Here is a 9,641-nt window from a genome sequence, read left to right as displayed (position 1 = left end):
GGCAGCCTCCCTGATCTGCCATTTCCTTCTCACTGTTGCCAGTTAAAAATGGCTGCCTGCCTGTTGAGGCAGCCATTATGCTTATCACGAGCAACTGAGCAAGAAGACAGGGGATTCTCTTTACTGTTTCACCCCTTCAGCATCAGCCTGGTCTCTTCTTACTCCATGCAGACCTACCCTTTCTCTCCCTCAAGCCATGGCCTATTGGACATGAGACAAGTTCTTCACTTAGTCCAGTGGCTTGATTGCATCAAAGCGGGAGACACCCAAGATGTCAGTGAAAAGGATTAATTGCAAGAATGGGAAAGTGATCGTATTCTGGGAATGACTTTTTTTTATTAAAAACGCATTTTAAAAAGTCTTTTTTATTAAAGACTCACTGAAAACAATTCATTTTTTTCCCAATGATTTTATTTTCTGCCTGGACGAGACTCCCATTTTGACTGTGATTACAAAGCTCCTACTGCTGCCCTGACGGATGGAGTTAGTCACTGATGGCTAGACCTTGCACACTGCAGTCCTGGATTTGATTGTCCAAGAGTGGGGACGATTAACTCCTATATCTCCAGTGTCCACTGCAGCCTCCCTTCTATCCTGTTCTGCTGTCTTCCCTGTCATGATGACAATAACAAAAACAGCAGTAACTATAGCTAATACTTACATTAGAGTTTCCTATATGCAGGGCACTTCCTAAGCACTGTACCTATATTAACTCACCTAATGCTTACATACACTCTCCTTTGTAATCTCAAGGAACCTGGGAACAGAAAACTGCTGGTCAGTGCTGAGATAGGGTTCACTGTCAGATGGTAAGGACTCTAGTACCAAACAATGGTTCTCAACATGGGGGGAGTTTAACATTTTTGACTGTCTCAACAGGGAGGTGGTACAGCATCTAATGGGCAGAGACCAGAGCTTGTGCATGCATGTGTGGTTCAGTCGCTCAGTTGTGTGTGACCCTTTGTGGTCTCATGGACTGCAGCCCATAAGGCTCCTCTGTCCATGGGATTCTCCAGGCAAGAATACTGGAATGGGTTGCCATTTCCTCCTCCAGGGGAACTTCCTGACCCAGGGATCGAACCAGTGCCTCTTGGGTCTCCTGCATTGCAGGTAGATTCTTTACCAGTAGCACCACTTGGGAAGTACTGGGTAGAGACCAGGGATACTGCTAAACATCCTATAATGCACAGGCCACCTCCCCCCCCGCCCCACCCAACCACCTGCAACAAAGAGATATACAGCTCAAAGTGTTGCTAATGCAGATGCTGAAAAACCCTGGTGCCACATTATTTAAATGCTCTTATCCAGATTGCCTAAATGCCAATTCTGCTTCTGTAACTTACTGCTGTGGGTCTTGGGCAAGTTGCTTAACTTTTTATTGCCTCTGTTTTCCCAGCTTCACAATAGAAATGATGAGGGCATGGCAACCCACTCCAGTATTCTTGCCTGGAGAATCCCACAGACAGAGGTAGGATACAGTCCATGGGGTTGCAAAGAGTCAGACACGACTGAAGCAACTTAGCACGCACATAGTTGTATTAAGTTATGGTGCTGATGTTATAATGAGATGTACTAATACATGTAAAATGCTTAGCTCAGTCTCTAGCATGAAGTAAAGGCTCCCTGGGATAGCTCCTATTTTTATTATCCTTTCTGGCCTTAGGGAGACAAATTGGGTTTCTCTTTGTCTTGAAAGAACATCTTCAGTTCATGCCATCCAAGGGAATAGCTTTTCTCCATCTTAATCCTGAAAACAATGTCCTATCTTAGCCTATTAGGAAGTGCAGGAAAAATGATCTTTGATTTGTTTCAGTGAGATAGCTCTCTCTCATCTTTTCCCCCCACCTCTTTTTTTTTTTTTTTTTACAGAAGAAAGACAAGGTTCTCTCTGTTGCACTTGCATTTTGTTGCTTTGCTGCCTCCATGCCTACCTACCATGACTTAGCTTGTGTCCCTTGCTCCCCCCGCCTTCTCAGGCCATGTGCTACACTTAGTGAGAAGGGAGCCCCACTAAGACGCATGTGACAGAGTCAACATCCCCTCCAGGACGGGATAATCTTGCTGGAATTATCTCAGCACTGAGTTTGAGAGAGGTTCACTGTCTTACCTGAATTACCCAACCAGTGAGTAAGTGAGGAATACACATAGCCTCTGGCCTCCCACTCAGTAAACGACGCCTGCATTTCAGGTCTTCAGGGTCTCATGAAATTATTAACTTTTTGTGTGTGTAGTGGAAGATATAATTTGAATATAAGTTGGAACAAGATTACAGCTCACACTGGCTAGGCATCTGTGAATTGGTGGAGCAGGCCTGCTGGAAGATTCTACAGGAAGAGAGAAAGCTGCTTCTGGAGGGAACTGGAAGCTTGAAAAGTGTGCCCTGGTGCTGGAATTTCAGGGTTCCAGGGAAGGGGGGTAGTCCTGAGAATGGGACAGTGTCGGTCACGTAGTTCATGAAGACGAGTCCTCTCTGAGCCCAAGGAGTTTATGTGTGAGTTGTGTGGTGAGCAGGGAGTAGATTTGGAAGATTTGTTTCAGGAAAATTTTGTAAAACTTTGCGCCCAAGGAGCACAGCTGTGCGTCTACCTAACAGAACGTGAACGAGAACAAAACAGTGGTTTGGCAAGTCGAGGTTTCTGGTGTGTGCGCTGAGGGGAAAACATGCGTGCTGGGAGGTGTGGCAGAACCATCCGATGTGGGAGGAAAGATGGCAGAGAAATCGGAGGTTCCGCTGGGGTGGACAAGATATCCTCACTCAAAACTCACCAGACATTTCTAGGAAATACTTCTGCAGGCAAGAGCCTGCGAGTTCTGATTTACAATGTGACCGCACTGGTGTATGTAGGCCTAAGGAAATGGATGTTCTTGGAAATTTCCCAAATACTTTGTTACCTCAAAATGCTAACAAATATGGTGATTTGTTATACTTTTCTTTAAATCCTTCAAATTGGCATTTGCCTGTGGCATGCATGCTAGACTATTACTTTCACAAGTCTGCAACACATTGCTAGAAGTAATACACTTATGGAATAGCCTGAAACCCTGGATGAATGCTTCCAAGATATCATTTATGAATTACCTCAGTATTAGACAAAGCATTCACAGCAATCAAACACATTAATTTTACACAATGTTCCATGTTTTAGACCACTGTCTATATTACACACACACATACATGTGTGTATATATATATATATATATATATATATATATATAAAACCTACTAAGTCCATGTTGAAATAGTTTTAATACAATGGAGGTCCAGAGAAATGTCAGGCAAAATATAACTACCCAAATTATAAGGTAATTGGTAAATGTTTGAATGGCAGCCAAAGGTTGGATTTTAAAAAGACGGGAAGGTACTTCCCCAGAGAAATCCAAACTGTGAAGCAAAGATATATTTTGGAATTTCATCCGGGTGGAATTCGTGTATTCAGTATGTTGACTGCCCACGGTTGCCTGGCAGAGATCAGGCAATGGAGGCAAGGGGGTATTGTGAATCTACCAGGAGTAGATTGGTGAAGACAGTTAGTGTCCTAGTTATCTATTAATACTTAACAAACCATCTCAAACTTAGGAGCTTACAACAGTAATTCTATTACCTCTTACAATGGCCCCAGTGGGTTAACCGGGTTCTTCTCTCAGAGTCTTTCATGTGGTAGAGAAGGTGGCACAAGCTGAATAATTTGAGATGACTCTACTCATCTCAAGTGTTGGCAGGGTTGCCTGGAAGGCTGAGATGTCTTTCTATATTAAGATGTCTCACTTTGGGGCTAACTTGGGCTTCCTTAAATAGGCCTCTTAAATCTAAATCTCAAGAGTGGGAAAGCAAAAGTAGCCAGATGTTCCAAAGGCTTAGACCCAGACTAGCACAGTGTCAATGATGTCTTGTTTTATTGGTTGAAGTAGATCACAGGGTCAGCCAGATTCAAAAGTCAGGGGCTATACAAAGTTGTGATTTCTGGAATATGTGGCTCATTGGGGGGTGTCTCTGGAGCCTGCTTATCATAAACAGCTAAGGTAATAGCATTAGAGACAAAAGACAGGGAAAGTGAGCTCTGAGCTAAGGCAGACGAAAATAGTTCATTCATAGATAGATTAAAGCATATTAACTGTTAATAGTGTAAAGAATCTGCCTGCAGTGCAGGAGATGCGAGTTTGATCCCTCGGTTGGGAAGATCTCCTGGAGGAAGGCATGGCAACCCACTCCAGTAGTCTTGCCTGGAGAATTCCATGGACAGAGGAGCCTGGTGGGCTACAGTCCGTGGGGTGGCAAAGAGTCAGACACAGCTGAGCATGCATGCAAGCATCAGTTACACCCAGAGCATAGAAAGTTATACTCACGCTTGAATAAGGATCTTTTTAAATCCTGAAAGATATACTGCATGTCAAAGAAATGGATGAGAGTGATCTTGGGTTTCTAATTATGTTGCACCAGAAGAGAAGGAGGACCTTATTTATCTGGAAGGGGTAGAAGTCAGAGGAGAGAGCGACACTTTAATGCAGAGAAACTCTGGAAGGGTGAGACTGTGGAATTCATACTGAATGCCCTTTTTTTCCTGGGGGTTAGGAAAGTGAGTGTTTACTCGGAGTTGAGAAGAGCAGTTAAGTGTGGCATATGCTGTGGTAAATGGAAAATGGTTCCCACTGAAGGACATGGTATGCCGAGAAGCCCTGAGCCCAACTGATGCTGACCCATAGCTGTGTCGCATGGCCCATTAGCAGAACTGTATGGCTTCCTTCCGTAGCACATTTGAAACAGGTGACAGAAGCAGAAATCGGTAGCTAGGTCTTCATGAAAGAACAGATTGTGAGTGTTGGAGGTATGTTCCTGTTACTTTCTTTGGAGAAGACTGTAGGGAGACAGCTTGAGGATCTTGAAAACATCATTTTTTTTTTTTTTTTTGGCATTTTCTCTTTCACCTTCCATCCCTCTTCTACTTCCACGAGGAGCATTCTTGCCTAGTACAGCTTCCTCCCCTTCAAAATAAACTCTACACACAACATACAGCCTCTAGGACTCATTCTAGTTGAGTTCAAGATGGAAAGGATACTTCATAATTTATTTATTTCTGCGGTTTTTCCATATCAGTAATTTATAAAGTTTAAAAAATAATTTATGTAAGTAATGCATATTCATTATAGAAAATTAGAAAATACAGATGAGCAAATGACTCTTGAGAGTCTCTTGGACAGCAAGGAGAGCAAACCAATCAATCCTAAAGGAAATCAACTCTGAATATTCATTGGAAGGACTGATGCTGAAGCTGAAGCTGCAATACTTTGGCCACCTGATGTGAAGAGCTGACTCATTGGAAAAGACCCTGATGCTGGGAAAGATTGAAGGCAGGAGGAGATGGGGGCAACAGAGGATGAGATAGCTGGATGGCATCACCAATTCAATGGACATGAGTTTGAGCAAACAGCTGGAGATGGTGAAGGGCAGGGAAGCCTGGTGTGCTGGGGTCGCATGAGTCTGTGGGGTCGCAAAGAGTCAGACGACACCACTTAGCGGCTGAACAACAACAACAAGATGAGCAAAAGAAAAGAAAACTGAAAATCACCTTTTTTCCCAGAAATAACTAAGTCAATAATTTGACACTGACTGCAGTTTTTGTCTTACATGTATATACAAGTTTTCTTAAGTAAGTGGTAGGCAGTGATCATATTCAGAACTAGCTACATAATTTGGGGGGCCCAGTGTAAAATTTGGCTTCCCAGATGGTGCTAGTGGTAAAGAACCCACCCACCAATGGAGACATAAGAGACACGGGTTCGATCCCTGGGCTGGGAAGATCCCCTGAAGGAGGGCATGGCAACCCACTCCAGTATTCTTGCCTGGAGAATCCCATGGACAGAGGAGCCTGGCGGGCTATAGCCCATAGTGATGCAAAGAGTTGGACACGCCTGAAGCGACTTAGCATGCACACAGTGTAAGATTAAAATATAGGTCTCCTGGTTCAAATATTAAGAATTTGGAGATGTTGACCGAAGACCATTAAATCAATTGTGGGCCCTTCAAAGTGTGGGGCCCTGTGCAGCTGTACAGATTGCATGCCTGCGAACTCAGCCCTGCTTCTCTCTTCTTCTCAAGCATAAACAACTTACTGGCTGCAGGACTTCCTCCTCTCTTCCCTTCTCCTGGCTTTCAGGGAAGCTCTGGGGCTGCCAGAGTGTTTGCAGCTACAGATGTGGTTAGCCCATCCCAGGGACCTTCCTCGGGTTTCATCCTCAGCAACATGTAAAACAAGTAGTTTGTTTCACAGTATTTTCTGTTTTCTCCTTTCAGTTCATGCCACCCTCCCTTCAGCCGCATCTCCAAGGGCGCCAGGCCCTCCTACAACTCCTTGGAGGCTCGGGTCCCTGAAGCCAGCCAGCCCAGCAGACAGAACATTCAGCCACAGAGGATTTTGATCCCCAAACCTAATGGAATTGGCCTTGCTGGGTTTCAGGCATGTCCGCATCCTGTCACCAATTTTTCCTCTCCCCGTTTCTACCTTTTAGCACAGGAATGGTTGTCATATGTGTGTCCCGTTGTTGTATTTTGGGAGCAGATAACTTGCTTTCTAGGTTTCACAGGTCCGGAGATGGAGAGAAAGTTTGCTCAAGGATGGACTGTGCCCAGAGTCTCACCCATACCTGAAAGTGTGAAAGTGAAAGTCTCTCAGTCATGTCCGACTTTGTGACCCCATGGACTATACGGTCCATGGAATTCTCCAGGCCAGAATACTGGAGTGGGTAGCCTTTCCCTTCTCCAGGGGATCTTCCCAACCCAGGAATTGAATCCAGGTCTCCTGCATTGCAGGCAGATTCTTTACCAACTGAGCTATCAGGGAAACCCTACCCATACCTGATGTAAGATGATTTAGGAGACGAGAGTTGGGATCTGGGGAGTCAGTTATATTTAGATGAGATTTTAGACTTAGAATTGATGCTGGAATAGGTTTAGACTCTTAAGGATCTGAGAGGAGGTGAATTTTGGAGGAACAGATGTGACTTTTGGAGACACCAGAGGGTTCACTGTACTTAGCTGAAATGTGTCTCCCCAGAAGATACAGTCAAGACTTAACCCCTGGTACTTGTGAATGTGACTTTATTTGGAAATAGGGTCACTGCAGACATAATCAAGTTAAGATGAGATCATACCAGCTTAGGGTGGATCCAATCCAATGACTGGTATCCTTATAACAGGAGGGAGATATGGACATAGGAAACACATAGGAAGAAGTCCATGGAGGCAGATATTAAAGTGATCCAGCTACAAGCCAAGGAACACCAACGATAGCTGGCATTCTCAAGAAGCTAGAAGAGAGGTATGGAAAACTTTTTTTAGAGCTTCTAGAAGGAACCAGGAGAAGGCAATGGCAACCCATTCCAGTACTCTTGCCTGGAAAATCCCGTGGATGGAGGGGCCTGGTGGGCTGCAGTCCATGGGGTCGCTAGGAGTCGGACACGACTGAGCAACTTCACTTTCACTTTTCACTTTCATGCATTGGAGAAGGAAATGGCAACCCACTCCAGTGTTCTTGCCTGGAGAATCCCAGGGACGGGGGAGCCTGGTGGGCTACTGTCTATGGGGTCGCACAGAGTTGGACACGACTGAAGACACGACTGAAGCGACTTAGCAGCAGCAGTAGCAGCAGAAGGAACCAACCCTTGTCAATACTGTGAATCCAGAATTCTAGCCTTTAGAACAGTGAGAAAATGGAGAAGATTTTAAGTACCACTTATGATCATTTGAACATGATTACTATAGGTAAGCATGAAAAGAGGACTTTAGGGGAGGAAGAGTATTGGTAAGCAGACAAGTCATTCCCCTGTGACTTACTCACTGGTCCATGAGAGGAGATGCTGGTGGCTTAGACAAGGGTTAGGGACTTCCCTTCTGGCTCAGATGGTAAAGAATCTGCCTTCAGTGTGGGAGAAACAGGTTTGATCCCTGGATTGGGAAGATCCCCTGGATGGCTACCCACTCCAGTATTCTTGCCTGGAGAATCCCATGAACAGAGGAGCCTGGCGGGCTATAGTCCATGGGGTCACAAAGGGTTGGACACAACTGACCTGACTCACACACACACACACACACACACAGAGGCATGACATTAAAATAGTATTAACATTTCTTAAGCAAAATTCTTTTAAAATTCAGTTAATTCTTTTTAAAACAATGAGCCCAAGGTAAGTTGTTCCTCTGCTCTGCCCCCTCACCTGGACTCTCTCCCCTGACAATGCATCACTCCCACAGCTCAGGGAAGCAGCCAGCATCCCCATGTAACCGCCTCCTGGTAAAGCTGGTTCTCTCATCAGATGCAGACCTCCGAGGCTGCAGAGTCAGGGCTCATCTGCCCACAGCTGGCTGGCACTTCACACCCCAGATCCCCAGGCTGCCTCCTTGGGGCTTCCAGCCTTCCCCTTCCCAGGAAGAGGGGCTGGCTCTTGTTTCTGAGGCACTGCTGGAGAGGAAGAGCAGGGTGAGGTGGGGAGTATTGTTAGCTTCGCCTTATTAATAAAATAGGGTCAATGATTTATTCATAGCTGGGACAATGGCGCTCTGCTCTGGGGAGCCGTGCAGAACTGCTGCATTACAGAAGGGCAGCTGCCTGCCTGGGAAGAGAGGTGAGCTCTGAGGACTGGTCCCAGGCTGTTTCTGCGAAGCGGAAAGCAGGTTTCTCTGGCCAAGTGGGGGCTTGGAGGCAATTACTTGTGTACTGTGGCTGTTGTGGGATGAATGCTGGTGACAGAGGTCCCAGGGAAGATGCCCCCCAACCCCCGCTTCTCCATTTCTCTTCTAATGAGTGTTTGTTCACCTTCTTGCTTTAGTGTTTCCTCCCCCTTGGTACCTGCAAGATGCCGGAGTTTGTAATTCAAGATGTGTTATCTGGGGAATATCTGTGTAGAACACACATCTGAACGTGATCCCCATCAAAGGGACCTCATCCTAGGAAGCAGAAGAGAGAAATGGTATTTGGGCTTTTCTGGTGCCAGTCTAAGCACACACGATTTTTAAAGATTAAATACTTCAAAATCACCTCTCTTCTTTGCCAAATGGATTGTAGAATTTTTTTTAAAAAGTAAATAATTAGGAAAGTGGTTTAATCTACTGTGGGATCCTGATAAATAACTGGGAGAGGGAACTTTTTCTTAATGCCAATTACCACCACTTGTTAAGAACAGGATGGATTTCTGTTAGCTCCATGGTTGGTTAGATGATCAGATGGTTGGTGTGGTTCAGAGGGCAAGGTGAGGCAGGATTTGACAATCTCCAAGAAAACAAATGAAAGGGCATTCATTTTCCACCAAACCAAATCAGCCTTAGCTGGAATGGGCAAAAATCAGATTTATTTTCTATTGTTGCTATTTGGGCTTCCCCAGTGGCTCGGAAATAAAGAATCTGCCTGCAACGCAGGAGCCACAAAAGATGCGGATTTGATCCCTGGGTCTGGAAGATCCCCCTGGAGGAGGGCATGGCAACCCACTCCATGGACAGAAGAGTTTGACAGGCTACAGTCCATGGGATCGCAGAGTCGGACATGACTAAAGCTACTGAGCATGCACGCATGCATGTTGCTGTTTTGGCTGCACTGCCCTCCATCTGAGCCTCCCTGGCCTCCCCTGAGACTTCAGGAGATTTAGATAAAATG

The sequence above is a fragment of the Bos indicus x Bos taurus genome, chromosome 4 (assembly GCF_003369695.1).
Source record: "Bos indicus x Bos taurus breed Angus x Brahman F1 hybrid chromosome 4, Bos_hybrid_MaternalHap_v2.0, whole genome shotgun sequence".
NCBI lineage: Eukaryota > Metazoa > Chordata > Mammalia > Artiodactyla > Bovidae > Bos > Bos indicus x Bos taurus.
Note: the sequence above shows the minus strand (reverse complement) of the source record.